The following is a 20820-nucleotide window of genomic DNA, read 5'->3' on the forward strand; positions in this document are numbered from 1 at the left end:
AATAAAAGTAAAATAACAAATTTGGTATTTCATACACCAATCATTCTGAGATATGACCTTTCAAGGGGAAAAAAAAAAAAAAAAAAAAAAAAAAAAAAAGAGTACTTCGGATTTTTCAAACTGTTCTTGCACACAAAGAACAATCCACTGATAGAAAGTATTTATAAAATTCTAATTGGACTGGTTCACTGCTGTCAAAGTTTGCCACAGTTAACAGAACACTAATCACTATTTAGAATTATGGAAAGACTAACATTTATTCATAATAAATGGCTCATATTATTATAGTCTCAATATTTTGCACAATTTTCCCCCAAGCTATACTAAAGATTAAAAAAAAAAAAACAAAGATTTTGCAAAGTACCATTTAAAAGTGCTATATATCAGATTAAAATATCCTTTTCTAACTGGGCAAAATATGATGTTTTAAACAGCAGATATATATTTTCAACCTATTGCAACATATGTATTCTACAAATAACATCTTAATCTCTGCAACATTTTCTTTTTCTTCATATTATTAGAGTCATCTTTTTCTAGAGCTCTTTTTAGTACACATTTTTATTTATTTTCATTTATAATACTCACAGATTGGCTTACTGTAGTACTAACAATGGAAAAGACAAAGCAGGTAACTGGGAGGGAAAAAACCTTCCCCTTCAAATCCTCCACCACAAGCTAAATTTCAAAATAAAATTCTATTAATTAGGACAGCTGTTAACAAATGTGTAAAACTCTGAGATTTCTGAAATTCTAGGCTTAAAAAATGAAGCCTGCTTACTTTTAGCACAGTTGTACAGCAATGAACTGAACTTTGCTCAGAATTTCTTGATTGAATTTTTAAAATGTCTGCCAAAAATGGCAAAATGAATTATTATTATTATATAACTGAATTTAGTAGGCTAATTTCTGCCCAGGCATACAGCTGGGCAAAACAACAGATTTCTGGGGTTGAAATTAACAATATATTGGGACAGAATCTAGCTTACTATTTTTAAACATGCTGTATCTTAGTTTGTGAAATTGTTTCTCACCACCAACAGTGAGACAGTAAAAATCTTTGCCACCTTCCTCCATTCTGAGATTGAGATCACAAACAATTTATGGTCAGTTTGAACAACCAACTTTGATTATTTTATATTGCGGTTGTCTTTAATTAGTGACAAAAACAATTTCCCAGAAGCTCCCTCCAAGCCTCAGAATTGTAACCACAACACTTAGCAACTTTGACCTTAATAATGTGGAAAAGGGAGGTAAGAGAGAGAAAAAAGAGCCAGAAACAGACGCCAGCTGGTGGATTCAGATCAGTACAGTTCAAATGAATCTGCACTGCCATAGAGCCAATGAAGAACTGCATAAAGCCTGGAGTCAATGGTGAAGCACAGGACCTATACATGGACAGCCTGTGACCCTCACTGATCCTGGGGAATTACACTGGTTTTGTGTGAGATGTCCCCGATTCTTTCACAGGAGGGCCAAGTCTTGAAAGAATTCTCAGGTGCTTCAGCCTCATGAAACTTTAGTAAGGTACCACTAGGGATAGCAAACATTGCCTTTTACAATCAGGCTAAGTCCTGAAAGGATAAGGGAATTATGAAAAAGAAATAAAGATTTTCCTGTGCACTCTAATGTATGCTCTTTACTACGTCAAAGATAAAATCTTGCCTCATTAAAGAAAATAGGAATTTTGCAACTCACTTTGGTTAGGCTAGGATCTCATTCCAATAATCACCATCAATGTTCATGGCATTATGTAAAATGCAACATCCTGTCTTCATTCTCTCTCTGACAAATTTACTTTAAAGGCCGGCTTTACATAAAGTGGTGGCAGCTGCATCTGGGGATTACCGAGAGACTAAGATCCCCGTAGACCGAGCCCTGGTCTACACTACACAATTAGGTCTACATAAGGCAACGTACATTAATCTAGGTATGTCAGTGTACATGCCACAGCCTTGTTCCCATTGACGTAAGTGCCTGTTACATTGGCATAACTCCCCCTCTTTCACAAGTGGCACAGAGTTCACTGTCAGCGTAATTAGGACAACACAGTGTCTAGGTAGACATTGCATTACTTACTTTGACTCCTGCTGATCATTCTTCTTCTGGCTCCCCATACTTAGCTGGGCTGCTGTTCAGGCTCCCAGCTAGGCTGCTTCCCACTATTTGGCTCTCCTTCTTTGGAGTTTCATGCTCCAAATTAGGCTGTGCCTGCCCTGCTCCAACGAGGCTCCCTTCCAGGAGTGTCTGTTCCTGGTGAGGAGATGAGAGCACAGGCAGCGGTCCCACTCCCAGCAGGGAGCCGCAAGGAGGCAAGGATCTAGGCTGCTGTCTCTGTCTCTCTGGGAACAAAAACACTTTCACCCCAAGCAGTGGCAGGAATGAGTGAAATCATTGGGGCCCCCAGGTTGTCAAATGCCTAAATCCTCAAGTGGCCTCAATCCAGTTCTGATTCCCTAATAAAAGCTTAGTAAGACAAACTCATGACAAGATCACAGAAGAAACCAGAAAAAACAAACAAAACCAATGAAAACTAGGTCATGTAGGAGGTTTTAAAGAATGAAAACATACTAGAGATTTTCAGGATTTGAGACACAGAGAGCTCATCGGGTTTGATGAAGACTTGAGATACTCATCGAGTTTCAGGACTTGAGACACAGAGAACTCATCCGGTTTGTTTGGGCTTTTTTCCTATTTTGTTTTTTGTTTATTTTTTGCTTTTTTTAAAGATCTAAAAACAAAATTAAGAATCACGGCCATGTGACTTTTGCAGACTAATCTTTTAAAAATGACCAATTTGAAGAAAAACTAAATATGTTGCATCAAGCTGTTTAACAATTTCATGCTTCACTAAATAATTTCATTTATACTTCAATCAGATCCTCCAGTTTTTGCCATTTATTTGCCATAACATTCAGGGAACAGAGAAATGTTTAAATAGAAGCATTCTTCTGTGACACTAATGTAAGCAGTTTCTAAAGGAATGTGTCCCTTATAGCTAGCTGAAAGTGGGGAGAGAGTCTGTATATGTCTATGTAAATATAGTTTGTTCCTGCTTTGCTTAGGTTTGTTAAATATTCAGCTCATGGAGTGATATTTTGAGTGTTGTAATCAACTTGGGTGGTGTTGGGTCACAAATTGTGTTAATATTAATTGCAATGCTTGAAATTACTGTGGGAATACAAAAGAGACACTATGTTTAAACCATTTCAAAAGAAGACACACATTGGGGGCTCGTCTACACTGGCCCCTTTTCCGGAAGGGGCATGTAAATTTCATGAGTCGTAGTAGGGAAATGCGCGGGGGATTTAAATATCCCCCGCGGCATTTAAATAAAAATGTCTGCCGCTTTTTTCCGGCTTTTAAAAAAGCCGGAAAAGAGCGTCTACACTGGCCCCGATCCTCCGGAAAAAAAGCCCTTTTCCGGAGGCTCTTATTCCTACTTTGAAGTAGGAATAAGAGCCTCCGGAAAAGGGCGCTTTTTCCGGAGGATCGGGGCCAGTGTAGACGCTCTTTTCCGGCTTTTTTAAAAGCCGGAAAAAAGCGGCGGACATTTTTATTTAAATGCCGCGGGGGATATTTAAATCCCCCGCGGATTTCCCTACTACGATAGGTGAAATTAACATGCCCCTTCCGGAAAAGGGGCCAGTGTAGACGTAGCCTGTCAGTTTAAAGGCCCTTGGATGGACAAGGGTTCCACTGATAGAGTTCTGTGAGGTTCTCAGGGGAGGACAAAATCAGCAGGCTATATGTCCTCTGAGCATTTGCTGTAAAATTGGTTCAGTGTTTCTCTCCCTCTCTCTCTCAATGGTAAAGCTAAAATAAGCTCTATAAGGAGCCTCTTTAATTACTTTAAATTTATTCCAGAGAATGCTGACATTTCTTGTGACTCTGCTTTGGGCCAAGAGCTGAAATCACTTAGCACAGAAATCACTGGATTTTTGCCCAAAGCCAAATCCACCACAAGCAGGTGAGAGCAGCGAGCAGGCGGTGGGGGAGGAGGGGATTTTGAGTGACCAGCCAAGTGAATAAGATGCCTCCGTACCTCCCCCAACTCAGGATGGGAGGTGAATTCTGCCGCTGAACTCTAAGCTTGCTCTGACCAAGGGCAACAAGTGTGAGTGGGGTGCAGAGAAGGGTTGGGCACGTGAAAGGAACATTTAGGTTGCTGGACTTAAGAGCCAGAGAGGAAAAGGACATCGCCCCACCTACTTGGGTGGGACGTTTACTCGTGATTTTTGTTTATGAAATCTGCTCGTGGTGTTTTCCCAAATTAATGCCACGTTACTTCCCTCCTTTTTATTAAAGGTTTCTTTTCCATGATCAAATTCTGTGCTTACAAGTGGGAAAGCATTGTCTTCCAGAGGCAGCCAAGGATGGTGTGTAAATTTCCCAGATTACTGGGTGAGGTCTCGAGCCAATTCTATGTTGGATGGATGGAGAAGAACCTCTAGATATTGAACCTGGCCCTGGCTGCTGCTGGCTCCACCTGACAGAAGAGATAATATTTCAGAATCCTTATTTTAGCATGCTCCTGAACACCAATCACATACCGCTACTTAATTCTTGCTGAAGTTTTCTCCAGAAGTAGCATAAAATTGGCCGGTAGGAAAAGAGACAGAAGCATCACAAGGAAAGTGTCTCTCTCAGTTTCAGGAAATATTTAGCAATAAGTCCATAAACTGATTTCAGCTGGCTTCATCAGTTAATATTAGTTTAAACTAGAAAATGTAATCTTTCATTATATATATTGCAGAACTCACATTTGAAAGCTGAAGATTGATCACACTTTTGAATAATTTGTATTCATGAACGTATTTATCATCCTCATTTTTTCTATTCTCAATCATCTCTCCATGTTGAGTTTACTGGATCCATAAATTCATCACAAAACAAATATCTTCACAAACTCCTAGCATACTAGAATTGCTTTATTGTATTGATAATTTTCTTGAAATGATTTTAGCTCATTTACACAAACTTTTTCAATGCACTCCTATTTCTGTTCTACTATGGCTCTGCTTTAAGAAGATTCCCTTTATTCCTCAGTAAAAGGAGAAGCTTATGAACTCTCCCCTTCTAATCCAAGAGAAGAGTTGAATCTACTAAACAAGAAGAAATCAACAATAATTTAATTCCATGCTGTACTAAAAGTTCTATCTTTGGTAGGAGAGACAGGCAATTTATACAGTGAATCATCTCCAGTTTAGTCAGAAGTTTCTCTTTGGCTTAGTGCTTTCTCAGTAATGAAACAGATTTTACAGGAACATGATGATAATTAATTAGTCTTCTAGGGCTTTCAGCGTGGGCACTATTTGGTAGGGGGAGGGGCTTGATTTCTTACTGTAGCAGGATACTGTCTCCTGCCTCCCCTCTCTATCCAGGAGTGAGAGGAACACAGGTAGTTTTCTTTACTCCTCTCCAGTGTTCCCTGTAAGCTACACAGCTGCACAGCTGTTTTCTGAGCCCTGCTCAGAGTTTCAAAGCTCCCGCCCAGGCAGGGAGCTCAGCATTGCTCTGCCTGTGCTTATTGATGTGTCACTTTGCAGTAGCTGTGTAACCATTTCGCTGTATTAAACCTGTAATAGTAGTGACATAGTGAGATTAATAAAAGCAACTATCCCTAATCGACTCTGTTGAGAAGCGAATCCATAATCCTGTTTGGCCATGCCCCTGGGAGTTGATAGGGGTCTCCAGGAAATCCCACAGATGCCCTACTGTCCACTCCATCCACTCTCATCAGGCCTCTATAGTTAGGCCTCCTCTCCATCTCACCTCCTGTGAGAAATGGCTGACAAAGAGGTCACTGAACTCTGCAAGGGACTCAGAGCTTCTCAGGCAAGATGAGCACCAGCAGCCTCATCGTCACTCATGAACCTCACGATAGCTGGCAATATGAAAATTACTGTATTTCATTTTTGCCATGCTACATCCCCTCCACCCATAATACTGCCTACCGTCCACTAAGATAAGGCCCCATCTAGCTTCAAACCCCGTGTGCTCTGCTGCAGTTCAATTAAGTCCTATCTCCATATGGGCAGACACTGCTCACATGGCCAAACTATGCCTAACCACATTCTAGCACACAGCCCAGAATCACATTATGAGGTACAGTGCCAGTGATAATTCTCCATAACTAAATAGAGTTTCAACCAAAAGTGCCTATCAATCAAGTTAAGTTCCTCATTATAAAATCAGCTTTCCCATAACATTAGCAGTACAAGCAACAAAAACCACACACTTCTTTTCTTTGTTATTTTGGAAAAAATAAAGGTTCTAGCATAACACAGTCAGTAAGACACTCTAGGCTGGGGTGGGCAATCATTTTGTATGGGGAGTCACTCCAAGAATTTGGTAAGTGGTCAAGGGCCGCACTCTTTCATGCTATTAACAAAGGAGGTGCAGGGTCTGGGATGGAGGCTGGATGCAGAAGAGAGTCTGGGATAAGGGACTGGGGTACTAGAGGGGATTATTATCTGGGAGGAACTTTGGGTAAACGAGGAGGTTGTAATCTGGGGTAGGGGACAGGCAACCCCTATTGGCTAGAAACCAGCCAATGGGAACTACAAGATTGTGCTTGGGGCAGATGGGAGTGAATGGAGCTCCTTTTTCCCGTCCTCCCAGGCTTGCAGCATTCAGAGAAACACTTACCCTCTGCAGCTGGTTGCTGAGAGTGGCATGTGGGAGAGGGGCAGGCAGGGAGCCCGGTTAAGGCTCCTGGTGGACTACAAGCCAGATCTGGTGGCGTCGCAGGTTGGATCTGGCATATGGGCCGTATTTTGCCCACCCCTGTTCTAGGCGCAATGCTGGTGTAGCTAATAACATTAAAGAAAATAAGTTGTTTTCATAAAGCTACAGAATAAATAACCAGATTTTACATTGCATTTGATGTAGAAGATAAGATCCAGCTGCCTTTAAATTATTTATAAAAATGATGCATCCCACCTTCCTTCAAAGAGGCTTTCTTTGTATTTGGGGAAGGACCAGTTAAAACCATTTTTTTACTAACTTAACTATTTCACAGTAACATCTCGAGTGTGTAACAATGTCATGGCCTTTTGAATTTCCAGGGACCTTCCACCTAAATGCCAACCTGGCCTAATCTCAATTATTTAATTAACTGAGATTGGGCACAATCAGGACAGGAGGCTTGCTTGGCCTTAAATATCTTTTCCTCTCCACTATTTATATTCATTCTTTAAAAATGTATTTTCTGATGATAGAAAAAGGGATCAGTATAGCTTTAGGGCTGTTTTAGTCATTCATGCCTACTTCATTCTGCAGAAAGAAATCCTTACTTTGCGTTGTTCTTAAATTATGCAGCCTTCCCTGCTGTGAGTTGTAAATCATTCATAAGTTAGCATTAGTGAATAGGCAATAAATTATTAGTAGCAATGTGTTCAGAGACCTCTATGCACTGAGTGTGAAACATTCTGAAGAACAGTAACATTCACATACTTTTCTGTTTAAATAATACATATGTGAGGAGTGGCATGGAAGAGATTTATTATTATCAAGAAGGCAATTTAAGTTGAAATGCAGCTGAATTGTCTTATTTGAGTTTTTCTGCAGTAAAATGGAAGGGTTGTGCAATACGTATACCTGGAGCCAGATTTTGGTTTTAATATTAGGGATTGTGTGTTAAAAATGTAACTATATTTCACTACTGACATATTGTCATACATGCTTCTTTCTTACCTTTTCTTTTAGGCATCTGATCTGGGCAACATTTATTTCTCTGAGATAGACATAAGAAACTGGGGCACTATACACAAAATAGCTGGAATTAAGAATAAAATCTTTCCATCTGTAATTAAGCAAAAAAAACCCTTAAAATGTTCCTCAAATTAAATTCAATAGGAGTTTCACTTAACTTACTAATAACTTAATAAGGACTACAGGATTTAGTGCTAAATAAATAAAATAATTACATGTTCTGAAGAAGGCTCACAGAGGCTTAGAGAGCTACTGTTAATTCAGAAACCAAGCAAATGAATGTTGGAAAATTTCTTAATCCTCAATGGCCAACCATTTATCTGGTGCTCAGTAACCTTACAGATGGCCATAAGCATTTTGTAAAACTTTGGACTCCAAAAGCACATGTGGCTATTTTTTAAAAATCTCAGTTTTACAGCTTCCAAAAAAATATGTACATTCTATTTTTTTAGATGATTGAAAGGGTGTGTAACAGAACCGGGATTAATTATAGCCCTCTCAATTCAACAAACTATTCTATTTTCTGACATGCACTGCTTATAAAAAATATTAAGCCTGGAATTCTGCAGCAGATCCTCACTAGATGCACTGGGTTATATAAGGATAAATAATAGTTTCACAGCCTATGTACATAAGGGATGGTTTGCATCTGAAGATTCAAGAGGAAAGGGCACCATGGAGGTAAAGCACTCACTCAGTCTAGTCATACATATTGTATAAGACTACACAGTAGGATTTAATTAACTAATCAAAGCTCTTTCTTTTCTAACTTTATTGTGCAAGATTTTTGTTTATTCTGTTTTGGCCTTTTACCCAAATATCAGGCATCTGCTAAGCCAGGGGTGGGCAATATTTTTTGGTGGAGGGGGACTACTCAAAGATTTTAGAAAGAGGTCAAGGGCCACACTTTTCTGTGGAGGAGATGCAGGGTCTAGGGTGGAGCTTGGGTGCAAAAGGGTGCACAGAATCACAGAATCATAGGGTATGTCTACACTACAAAGTTAATTCGAACTAACTTTAATAGCGGCTATAAATAAAAACCGCTAGTTCGAATTTAAATTGACAGCCCCCCAATTGACACCCCCCCCCCCCGGATGGCAACCTGCAGCAAGTGCAGCCAGGCTGATGGCCGAGTGCTGTGATGTGCTGAGTGTGGGCACTCAGGGTACTGCAAGACAGGACTGCTTTGCTGTCCCTCATCGAGGTAGACAAGCAAGCGGGAAACCCTGAGAACTGTCTGTCCGGGGTGGGGGTTGGGTCCCTTTAAGCACAGCCCTCGGCTAGCCTGAGGCAGCAGCTCCATTCTCTAAGTCCTAACCTGATACCCTGCCAGCTCTGGTTCCGGCCAGCCTTAACTTCAGTTCAGGGTCCACTCAATGTGGACATGCTATTTCGAATTAGTTTTTAGGTCTAGATGCACTAATTCGAATTAGCTTAGTTTGAATTAACTAATTTGAATTAAGTTAGTTTGACTTAGTGCTGTAGTGTAGACATACCCATAGAGCTGGAAGAGACCTCAGGAGGTCATCAAGTACATCCCCCTGCCCAAGGCAGGACCAATCCCAACTAAATCAACCAAGCCAGGGCTTTGTCAAGCCAAGACTTAAAAACCTCTAGGGATGTAGATTCCACCACCTCCCTAGGTAACCCATTCCAGTGCTTCACCACCCTCCAGGGGAAATAGTTTTCCCTAATATCCAACCTAGACCTCTCCCACTGTAACTTGAGACCATTGCTCCTTGTTCTGCCATCCGTCACTACTGTGAACAGCCTCTCTCCATCCTCTTTGGAACCTCCCTTCAGGAAGTTGAAGGCTGCTATTAAATCCCCCCTCACTCTTTTCTTCTGCAGACTAAACAAACCCAGATCCTTCAGTCTATCCTCATAGGTCATGCGCTCCAGCCCCCTAATCACTCTGGTCGCCCTCCACTGGATCCTCTCCAATGCGTCCACATCCTTTCTATAGTGGGGAGCCCAGAACTGGACTCAATATTCTAGATGTGGCCTCACCAGAGCCAAATAAAAAGGAATAATCACTTCTCTGGACCTGTTCCTCCTAATGCACCCCAATATGCCATTAGCCTTCTTGACTACCAGGGCACACTATTCACTCATATCCAGCTTCTCTTCCACTGTAATCCCCAGGTCCTTTTCTGCAGAACTGCTACTTAGCCATTCCGTCCCAAGCCTGTAACAATGCTTGGGATTCTTCCGTCCCAAGTGCAGGACTCTACACTTGTCTTGTTGAACCTCATCAGATTTCTTTTGGCCCAATCCTCTAATCTGTCCAGGTCACTCTGGACCCTATTTACCTCTCCCCCTAGCTTAGTGTCATCTGCGAACTTACTGAGGGTGCAATCCATCCCCTCAGCTAGGTCATTAATAAAGATGTTGAACAAAACCAGTCCAAAAACAGATCCTTGGGGCTCTCCGCTAGAAACCTGACCACCAACCTGACATCGAGACATTGATCACTACCTGTTGGGCCCGACAGTCTAGCCAGCTTTCTATCCATCCTACAGTCCACCCACAGGGTAAGGGACTGGGGTGCTGGAGATGGTGTGAGGTGCTAGAGATGCTGTGGGGTCTGAGAGGGAGTTTGGGTGAAGGAGGGAGTTGTGACCTGAGTCTGGGGATTGGGGTGTAGGGTCAGGGAGGGAGTATGTGTGTATGAGAGGATTCTGGCATTTGCTGCGTAGACGTGCTCTTTCAAAATTTTGAAATATAAATTTTGAAATAGCTTATTCCGAAATAAGCATGCAGTGTAGACACACCCTGAAGGACTAACTTTCTTCTAGGATGGTGGAGAAACTTATCTATGAGTGCTGGACACTGTTCTACACATACATGCTATCACCGTTATTGGAACCATTCAGCCAACACAACAAAACATAAGTATTTATTCCAACGGAACAGTAAAATTGAGATGTTCAGGGCTACTAAGAGAGTTTCCCCAAGTTCTCAGTGGTGAAAGATGTGTTACAGAAGATTTATGCAAGCTGGGGTTACGATTTACAGGGAAAAGGGTAGAAGCTAGAAGAAATTGATGGGGCACAGGAATCTCACAAGAATTGATTCAAAGAACCTTCCATAGCTGCTAAAGAGCAGATTGGTCTCTAGAAATATGAGGGGTTTTGGCACATGGTACCACAAGTATGGGAGAGGGTACAATTTGCACTCAACATGAGTGCAAGGTGTACAATTTGGGAAAAGTCACGACATTCAGACTGAAAATACATGTATTTCGAGATCCTCACCCAAAGGTGTCCTGATAAATGGGCGGAGGTTGATTTAGGCCAAACTCTCAACATAATTTCTTTTCATAGAATCATAGGGTTTGAAGAGACCTCAGGAGGTCATCAAGTCCAAACCCCCTGTCCAAAGCAGGACCAACCCCAACTAAATCATCCCAGCCAGGATGTTGTCAAGCCAAGACTTAAAAACCTCTAGGGATGGAAATTCCACACCTCCCTAGGAAACCCCATTCCAGTGCTTTACCACTCTCCTAGGGAAATAGTTTTTCCTAATACACAACCTAGACCTCCCACACTGCAACTTGAGACCATTGCTCCTTGTTCTGTCATCTGTCACTACTGAGAACAGCCTCTCTCCATCCTCTTTGGAACCTCCCTTCAGGTAGTTAAAGGCTGCTATCAAATCCCCCCTCACTCTTCTGTAGACTAAATAAACCCAAATCCCTCAGCCTCTCCTTGTAAGTCATGCGCTCCAGCCCCCTAATCATTTTGGTTGCCCTCCGCTGGACCCTCTCCAATGCATCCAGATCCTTTCTGTAATGGGAAGAGGGACAGAATTGGACACAATACACCAAATCTCCAGTACCAAATAAAGAGGAATAATCACTTCCCTAGATCTGCTGGCAATGTTTCTCCTAAAGCAACTTAATATGCCATTAGCCTTCTCGGCTACAAGAGCACACTCATATCCAGCTTCTCTTCCATTGCAATCCCCAGGTCCTTTTCTGCTGAACAGCTGCTTAGCCAGTTAGTCCCCAGTCTGTAACAGTACTTAGGATTCTTCCATCCCAAATGCACTTTTCCTTGTTGAATCTCATCAGATATCTTTTGGCCCAAACCTCCAATTTGTCCAGATCATTCTGCACCCTATCCCTTCCCTCCAAAGTATCTACCTCTCCCCCAGCTTAGTGTCATCTAAACTTGCTGAGGGTGCAATCCATCCCCTCATCAAAGTCATTAATGAAGATGTTGAACAAAACTGGCCCCAGTACCAACCCTTGCAGCACACCACTTGATACCGACCGCCAATCGTTGATGAGTCTGATGATTTAGTCAGCTTTCTATCCACCTTACACTCCATTCATCCAATCTATACTTCCTTATCTTGCTGTTAAGAATACTGTGGGAGACTGTATCAAAAGCTTTGCTAAAGTCAAGGTATATCACATCCACTGACTTCCCTATATCCCCAGAGTCAGTTACCTTGTCATAGAAAGCAATCAGGTTGGTCAGGCATGACTTGCCCTTGGTGACTCCATGTTAACTATTCCCGATCATTTTCCTCTCTTCCAAGTGCTTCAAAATGGATTCTTTGACAATCCCCTCCATGACTGTTCCAGGGACTGAGGTAAGGCTGACCTGTCCATAGTTCTCTGGATTGTCCTTCTTCCCTTTTTAAAAGATGGGCATTACTTTTCCTTCTTCCAATCACCCGGGACCTCCCCGATCACTTCAAGTTTTCAAAGATAATGACCAATGGCTGTGCAATCACATCAGCCATCTCCCTCAGATGCATTAGATCTAGCCCCATGGATTTATGTATGCCCAGCTTTTCTAAATAGTTCTTAACTTGTTCTTTCTCCACCGAGGGTTTCCCATCTCTTTCCCATACAGTGTTGCCTTGTGCAGTCGTCTGGGAGCTAACCTTGTCTGTGAAGACAGAGGCAAAAAAGCATTGAGTACTTCAGCTTTTCCCACATCATCTGTCACTAGGTTACCTCCCTGATTCAGTAAGAGTCCCACACCTTCCCTGACCACCCTCTTATTGCTAATATATCTGTAGAAACCTTTCTTGTTACCCTTCACATCTGTTGCTAGCTGCAATTGCAATTGCACTTTGGCCTTTCTGATTACACCCCTGTATGTACAACCAATATATTTATACTCCTCTCTAGTTATCTGTCCAAGTTTCCACTTTTTGAAAGCTTCCTTTTTGTGTTTAAACTTGCCAAGGATTTCACTATTAAGACAATCTGGTTGCCTACCACATTTGCTTTTCTTACTGCGCATCGGGCTGTGCCTTCAATAAGGCTTCTTTAAAATACTCCTCGATTCCTTTCCCCTTCATGTTAGCGTCCCAGGGGATCCTGCCTATCATTTCCCTGAGGGAGTCAAAGTCTGCTTTTTCTCAAGTCCAAGGTCTGTATTTTGCTGCTCTCCTTTCTTCCTTTGGTCAGGATTTCAAACTTGACTGTCTCATGATCACTGCTGACCAGTCTTTTCACATATGCTCCAGGTCTGCAATACTGCAGTGTATCCCTCAGAGTCAACAAATTGTGAAAAAGGTGGTTTGGACAATGCCACAGAGTGGAAGCCAGATCTACATCATCCAAAGGGCTTGTGCTATTTAAATCCCTGTCAAAAACACCAAATGAACATTTATATCACACAGTAAGGGCGTATGCATATTTTCATATGAGAGAAGCTGGGGATGGAGGGAGAAAGAGGAAGAAAGATGCCAGAAACAATTATCTGATATGTTGGCACAGAAGAGCAAGCTGAATGTGTCCTACTTCTAAAGGAAAAAGAAACCAAAAAACTGACAGCAGCAAAAGGCATATTCAGCTCAAGAAAGCCTTTGATGAATTCACTATAGCCTGGCTTCACTATTCATGAACGCTTATGAATTCACAATGGACTGCAATCAAGAGCACTCAGTTAAACCCGACTCCCCAGCAGAAAAACAGAGATCCTCTCTCTGCAGCTTTTAGGCTCTTCCCAGGAGATCCCTGAGACACAAGTGCAAAGCCAAGCCAAATCAATGATTATGGAGATCTTTAATACTTTTTTCTCAGCAAGACCAGCTGTGGAGCAAGTCTGGTTTTGCTGTGAACATTAAAGCAGAAGAATATAGTCATATTCTCTTCCTTTGTACAGGCTAGTTACAGAGAGGGCATTCTTGGGCAAAAACACAAGATTGATTGCAGTGTTAGTGTATATTTACCAGATCATTGAATATACTCACTGATATTTTCCATCAATGGAATTTCAAGAAAATCCAAACAAAGCTGCTAAGTGAAAACATATGCACTCACCGCTGGTTCCTAAAACATTCCCTTTTTATCCAAATAAAAGATTAACCAACATTTATTAATCCTTCACAGGTCCTGAATCCTGTCACCTGACGTACAAAAAACCTGACATTCAATGGAAAGATGCGAAGAGAGGAAAATGGAAAGGTGTCTAGAATATAGTTTGCATTTTAAAACTCACTGATCTAAATCTATATGAATTTTATTGAAATCTAGCTCAAAAGATGTTTTTCATAACTCAGTAGGACACGGTTTATAATGTGACAAATAATTTGTGGTTGCACTGAAACAGAAATGAAGTGTACAAAGACGATGCTCTGGACTGAATAGGTATGGTACAAACAAGGGTCTCATTCTAATCATTGACTGATAGCGAATAGAAGTATCACAAACTTAAAAATTCATAGTTCATGCTGATTTCTCAAACCTAGACATCCAAGTAAGTCACTGTGGATTCAACCTCTAGGGGGTCAGCTTTCTGCAAACCCAAAAGGAAACCAACCTCCTCCCACAAGAACCTGCCCCTGTTTCTTCCCCAATCAAGGTTGCTATAGTCACACGAAACAACTGAGCTGAAGCTAATGAAATGGGATTTCCTGGAAATAACTTAAAGGAGGCTTTGTACCTTTCATATAACTGTATCACAAATACTGTACAGAATTATAGAATACTAAGTTAAATTATAATTGTGTTTGATTCAGACAAAGTCAGCGGGAACCTAGTTTTTTTCCCCCTCTGACACAGTCTGTCTAGTTTATTCTAGAGTAAGTTCTTGCCAAGTACTGCAAAGACTACCGGGGGCTGACTTCCCGCACAGACGTAAGGAGCCTGACCTGGAGCTTGAGTTGGAAGTAGCCCAGGGGTTTTCAGCTGACAGAAGGTCAGTGTGTTGCAGGAGGATCCCCATGATCTGGTGACAAGACACCCTCCCACTGTTAGGGCCTTGGGCTGGAACGTAGTGGTGTTGAGTGGGCCTGAATTATGGATGTTCATATATGCAAATGTGTAACTGCTGAAATGTTCAGCAGTTACATGTTTACATGGGGGGGGGAGGATGCAAGGCAGCTCCCTGAGAGCCAGTGCTCGCGGGGAGCCAGCTTTTAAGCCAGCTCCCCGTGAGCATCAGCTCCTGCCCATCTCCCTGCATTGGTGCCTCCCCAGCTGACCCCGGGTTCTAGGGAAATGCCATGTGGAACTCAGGGTCAGCTGGGGAGTTCCTAGTTCGAACTAGGGGACTGATCCCGGATTCTGCTGAAATGCCACAGGGAAATGACTCTGAGTCCCCTGCTGACCCTAGGCTCCATGCTGTGCTGTGGCTTTGAAATGCACAAGAGCCTCTGCTGGGGACTCTTGTACATTTCAAGGTTGGTATGCCGTGTGCAACCTGGAGTCAACAGGATTTCCCACTGGCCCTGGGCTGCACGCAGAGTTCTGCATTCCATAGGGGAATTTCACGAGGCATACTGGAGCAGTCGACAAAGGCTTCTCTTGTCCAACTTTCTTCAGCTTGTCACGCTCACCTGGAATACCCTTTTTTCCTTGCTATGGCTACTTTTTCAGACAAGATAACTTGGGACATTATTATGTGATTGTTTTTCAGATATGGGTGATTATTTTGGGGGGGTAAACAATTTTTATTTCCATCTTTGGGCTCAGAAAACAATAACATGAAAACTCCTTAGGGAGTTTTTAAACTAGTGACATGTTTATCAAGACCAGGGGATGGGAACCCTTTTTGGGCCAGGGGCTGCTGACCCCCAGGCAAGTAGATTTTGTGTGCTCCAGCCCCACAGTGGGATAGCGGGGTGGGGGCTGGAGTGCCAGTGCAGGCTCCCCAGTGCTGCGGGGAGCCCCAAACCTTGAGGACCAGAACCAGGCAAGCTGAGGGCCGCAGATTCTCCACCCTGATCTAGAACAATGCATTTAAACAGCATGAATTTATTTCTGATTTTCAACTGGCTGGGAACCAATGACTATCAAACTTCTCTCTCAACTATGCCACAACTGAAGACTCAAATAACTGTCCTCCTTATAATATTCAAATATTGGTTTAAGCATCCAAACATCCGCTGTTTTTATCCAATACTTTTTCTGATATTCAATACTAGTGACCAAATTCAAATATTAAGGGTACATGACAATATTATTAGATGTTGCATGGCTAAAATGCCACATGCTGAATTGTTTAAAAAATGACAGATATTTGTGTTCAATATACTGATTCCCAACCAGAAAATTATATATTTTTTCCTCAACTTCTAATACTGTAGTTGGCTGCAAGAGAGACTTAACAGCTCAAATGATCTCTTTTCATTTCACAATTGTTTGTTCTTTACTCTGTTCCTAAGGGGGATACTCAATGGTGTTCTAATAGCTGTATAAAGGTTGGAGAAACAAGCTATTTATTAGGTTAAGGATCTTCAGGCTTACTTTTTTTTTTTCAGAGAGCAAGCAGCTCATGTTATCCATCATTTATTATATTCAGGTATGTGTTGGTGTGTTTCAAATACCAGTAACAGCATAACTACAGAACAGGTGTCCATGCTATATAAGCCTTCACCACAGCTGACAATCGCAACAGAAAGCCATGAACTGAACAGGCATAGAGACTCAATCAGTCTCTCTTCTAAAGGTAGCCCTCCTGTTTAAGAATAAGACATACTAGAGGTAGCAGCAAAGGAAGCCCGAACTACTTTCTGTGTTGTGCTTGCTCTGAAGATACACAAGGGACTTCGGTTTCCAGAAAAATTGATCTGGCACTTTTCTTGAGGAATTCATTTATTAAAGTAAATACCAATGATCATAGTTAATCATATACTTTTCAATGTTGCAAGGGCATTGTTATGATGACTGGACAAAAGCCTCCTGTGTCATTACCTAAAAAGCATAATGAACTGGCATATGCTGCAAAAATTTGTAATAGTACTGTATTCTTCTGAAATTCTTCATCAGATCTAGCAAATAGCCAGGCATATCCTCCCAAACTCCCACAGACCTCATAGTGGACAGCAAACACTTCTTACCTCTACACCCTCTTTCATTAAATAACGCTCATCTGCATAATGCAGGCAACATTTGAATTTCTAGTTAAGTTTGAGGACTCCTCCTGTGTCTCTTCATAAAGCATTCAAAGTAGTAATGAAGAGCACAGTTCACTTCAGGCCCAAGCCTGTTTCAGGTTTTCTTTATAAAACATAGAACATCTTATTGATTTCAATAAGCTTCCACAGTTCTAGTTTTTGGGCACTAAAGTTAACTTTCATCTTGGCATATGAATAGCTGGAATGATTTCCATTACCTCTGTCATATCATGAAAAAGTTTTTATCATCAATTGGGGACAGGCAGACAAGAGCTGTAAGTAAACCCCCATAGCACACGGATAATCAATTTATTTTGTCATGGTGCAAATTTTTTGACCAGGGTACAATCAAAGTCCAGACTCCAGAGAAACACTTTTTTACACTGCAATAACAATAATGATAATAAGTAAATTAAGAAGACTTTGCAGTTCATTCAAAAGCATAGTGGTCCAGATTTTGCCTGCCTGCTGGCTTTTAACTATCCCAGCCCTTAGTGAAAGCATCAGAGTTACCAACACAATTAGGTTTTCCTGAAGGCATTTTCTCTTCCTATATTATTAAACTCACCAGTTCCTATGTTCTGTGGCTCCAACTAAGCAAAGCACTTAAGTATATACTTAATTAAGCACATACTAAAGTCCCATTTAAGTCAATTAAATAACTCTCTGGCAAAAATGATTAGTAAAAATTATTTTCCTCAAGTCCATGCAATTATATTGTCAGCAGTGGGACTGAATAGTTATAATGGCCAAGGAAAATTCTATCTGGTACTCCGAGGATTTAAAAAAAAAAAAACCCAGAAAAATCTGGATTGGATTAAAATAGGAAACATGGAAAATTATTTCCTTAAATTATTTAAAAGCATGATCTGAAGGTTCAGTTTCTTCAGTTCAGTACTCAAAAAGCAATGCCCTATATTACACAGCACACCATGCTTTTTGCTGCTTGCATATAATACATGTAATGGTATAATCTTTAAATTGAAAAAAAAAACCCTTCTCTACAAAAGCATTCTTCTGTTTTTAATTCAATATGATTATTTAATCTTGCAAAGCAAAATTTGTTCCATTTCTTCTCAGGAAAGCTGGCAAAACAGCATATTGTTCTGGCAGGCAGCCACCATAAACGTCACTGGGAAGACTCACTGGGCTTCTTAAAGGGACAGCTCATCCTGGATTTAACAGTTTTGAAAATCATTGCAAATGTAAAACAATAAACAACTTCTGTAGGATAAATCAACGTTGCAAATAATCAACACCATGGTAAAGTATGCCTTTAAAAATGGCAGAGGATCCTTGCCGTGACATTCCATGGCTCCAAGCCAAAACAAATGCTGTAGTAATGTATCAGCCAATCTGAAAAATATGCCAGTTTGCCTTGAAGCTGTGATTAAACTGTTCAGATTTTTTTTTAAACAGATGAACTGATGGCATATAAAGTATGGCTTACTAAGCATAAATTAACAATCATTTTTTAGTCAACCGCAGGGATTGCCATGCATGCCCACTGTCTACTTCAAGATGACTTATTTAAATTCCAGTGCAAGACAGCAAAGATACACGGATCATGCTTTGCTAGATTATGTTGCATATCAACAGTTCTCTGAAAGATTAAATATGAAAAGTAGTCTCTAAAAAGTGCTGGTCAGTTTTGTCATCTGCCTGTTTCTCATCAACACCTATGTAATCTTGAAGATTAAATGCTCCCTTTTACACGCTAATAACGATATTTTTTATAGTCATGTACACCAATCATATATAATCCCTCATTAAGAGATTGTTACAAAAGATTTTGATAGCGCCTACCACGGATCTATCCTTTTGGGTAGCATGTTAGTAAGAACTTTGTTTATCTCATCTATCTATGCCATCAATTTCTGTTTTCAGTGTTACAAGGAATTTCTATTGAAATACTCATATGCATTTCATTTATTCTTTGATAGTTTCACTCTTGCAAACAGGAAGGACATCTCAGAACAAACTGAAAGCAGCTCTATATAGCTCTAAAGTAAAGGAAAGTAAGGACCTAACTTTCCATTACTCATGCTCATCAATAACAGTTTGGGTTGACAAGTAATTCAGGATTGGGTCTTTTATGAAGATTCTGGTATACAGGCTTTTCTTTACATCTCTTCCCCATCAGAGGAGAAAATAACATCTGCCTTTTATTTATAAACAAGCTATATAGGCTCCTGATGACCATCCAACATTAGATGAACAAAGTACTAAATTAATTAACCAATATTGCCCCCTCCAATAGTCTCCTACTACTGCCGCCATAAAGCTTCTTAGAAAAAAAAAATGGCTCTTTCTTTTGGAAAAGCCCTCTTGGTTTGTAATGACATCTGCCCAGAAGAGGCTAGAGAAATCAATCATGCTAAGAAAAAAATAATCTCCATAGTACATAAGAAAATAATCAGAGCGATAAGTACAAATGATAAGAATTTGATTTTTACTATTCTAGATAACTAAAATATTATGAACATGAAAAGAAATCACTAGTTCCAACAGAACATTCCAGGACTTTGTCAATCCATTCACGTTTCTCACATCCAAGAAACTCAAGAAATTCTTGGAAACCACATTAGATAAATATCATACTGTTCAGTGAGAAACATTGCAGGAGAGGAGTGCAATACACAAAATGACAAGAAAGAATGTTGCCTGAAAAAAAATCAGTTGCACCCATAATTAAAAAGACAAAATGCTGAAGGGTCATTTTTATAGTGGGGATTATGGGCCATATGTTCTTCATATGAAGTTATCCTGAATTTGAGTTCCAGTGACCAGAAACCTCTGGCATTTACATTTCCGTCCGGTAATAATCAATTTTGTATTTTAACGTTTACAGTTCCAACACCCAATTTCACTACCATTCTTCCCCACCACCTCACTAAGTTTTTCTTTCCCTGAAAAAGAAATGCCAACTAGCCTTCCTCCGCACAAGCACACGTGAAACAGCCGAGCCTGCAAGAGATGTGTCAAGATCCTCCATTCCCTCTCTGCCATTGCACTTCACACAGGAAATGTATACCTCCAAGTCTGCAGTTCCAGGTTACTTCATGCCAGAAGGAACAAATTCCATCCCCATCTTTTGAAACCCCGCAGACAAGCACTGCAGCTATTAAAGTGCTACATTGTCCTGCATTTTACTGCAGCTATTGCACCTCCTGACTGGGATGAAGGAGGCTGAGACTCTTAAAGGAACAGCCATCGAGTAGGCTCATTTAGAGGGGTTTTAAAAAAATCTCCAACAGCTTGTGTGCACCCCCCACCCCCATCCCCAAAATGAAAGGAAGCGCATCACGCTCATGAGCACAGCAGCCGCGGCGGCTTATTCTCCATCCACCTCGCTACCTGCCACACCAGCAGGGATGGAAACCCAGCAGCGGGCGACTCCGCCTGTGGCAAGCGGGGCGCGCACCCCCGGCAGCCCGGTTTCGACTTACCCCCCGGCAGCGGCGGACGGGGCTCGGCGGGAGGGAGGGGGGGGGGGTTTCCAGCCAAACTGCGAGCTGAGGAGGAGGCTCCCTGCCGGCGGCGTCCCGCCTTGTCCTCCCTCCCTCTGGCAGCCTCTGGGGAGGGGGGGGTGGCTGCGGGAATCACGCAGCAGCGGCTGAAGCGGCCCCCGCCCCCTCGGGCGCGCACAGACACTGAGCGGCAAGCTCAGCCCCCCCCCCCCGGCAGCACAACACACAATGGGGCTACGCTGGGCCCCGCCCCCCCCCCCCCCACCTC

The 20820-nt window shown here is 41.6% G+C and overlaps 1 protein-coding gene across 5 annotated transcripts in view; it reads right to left on the reverse strand.

Moving 5' to 3' along the window:
• HECW2 (HECT, C2 and WW domain containing E3 ubiquitin protein ligase 2) overlaps positions 1-20820 on the reverse strand; it is a 309520-nt gene that overhangs the window by 215945 nt on the left and 72755 nt on the right. The window contains exon 1 of one of the 5 annotated variants that reach the window (XM_075934228.1): positions 20532-20769. The exons of 3 other annotated variants lie outside the window; for them this stretch is intronic. The gene's annotated coding sequence lies outside the window, so the exon portion shown is untranslated. Of the gene's footprint in view, positions 1-7698; positions 7812-20531; positions 20770-20820 lie in introns of those variants that run through there. One more of the 5 variants, XM_075934229.1, reaches the window with a different exon arrangement.

This window comes from Pelodiscus sinensis, chromosome 7, assembly GCF_049634645.1.
Source record: "Pelodiscus sinensis isolate JC-2024 chromosome 7, ASM4963464v1, whole genome shotgun sequence".
NCBI classification, from domain to species: domain Eukaryota; kingdom Metazoa; phylum Chordata; order Testudines; family Trionychidae; genus Pelodiscus; species Pelodiscus sinensis.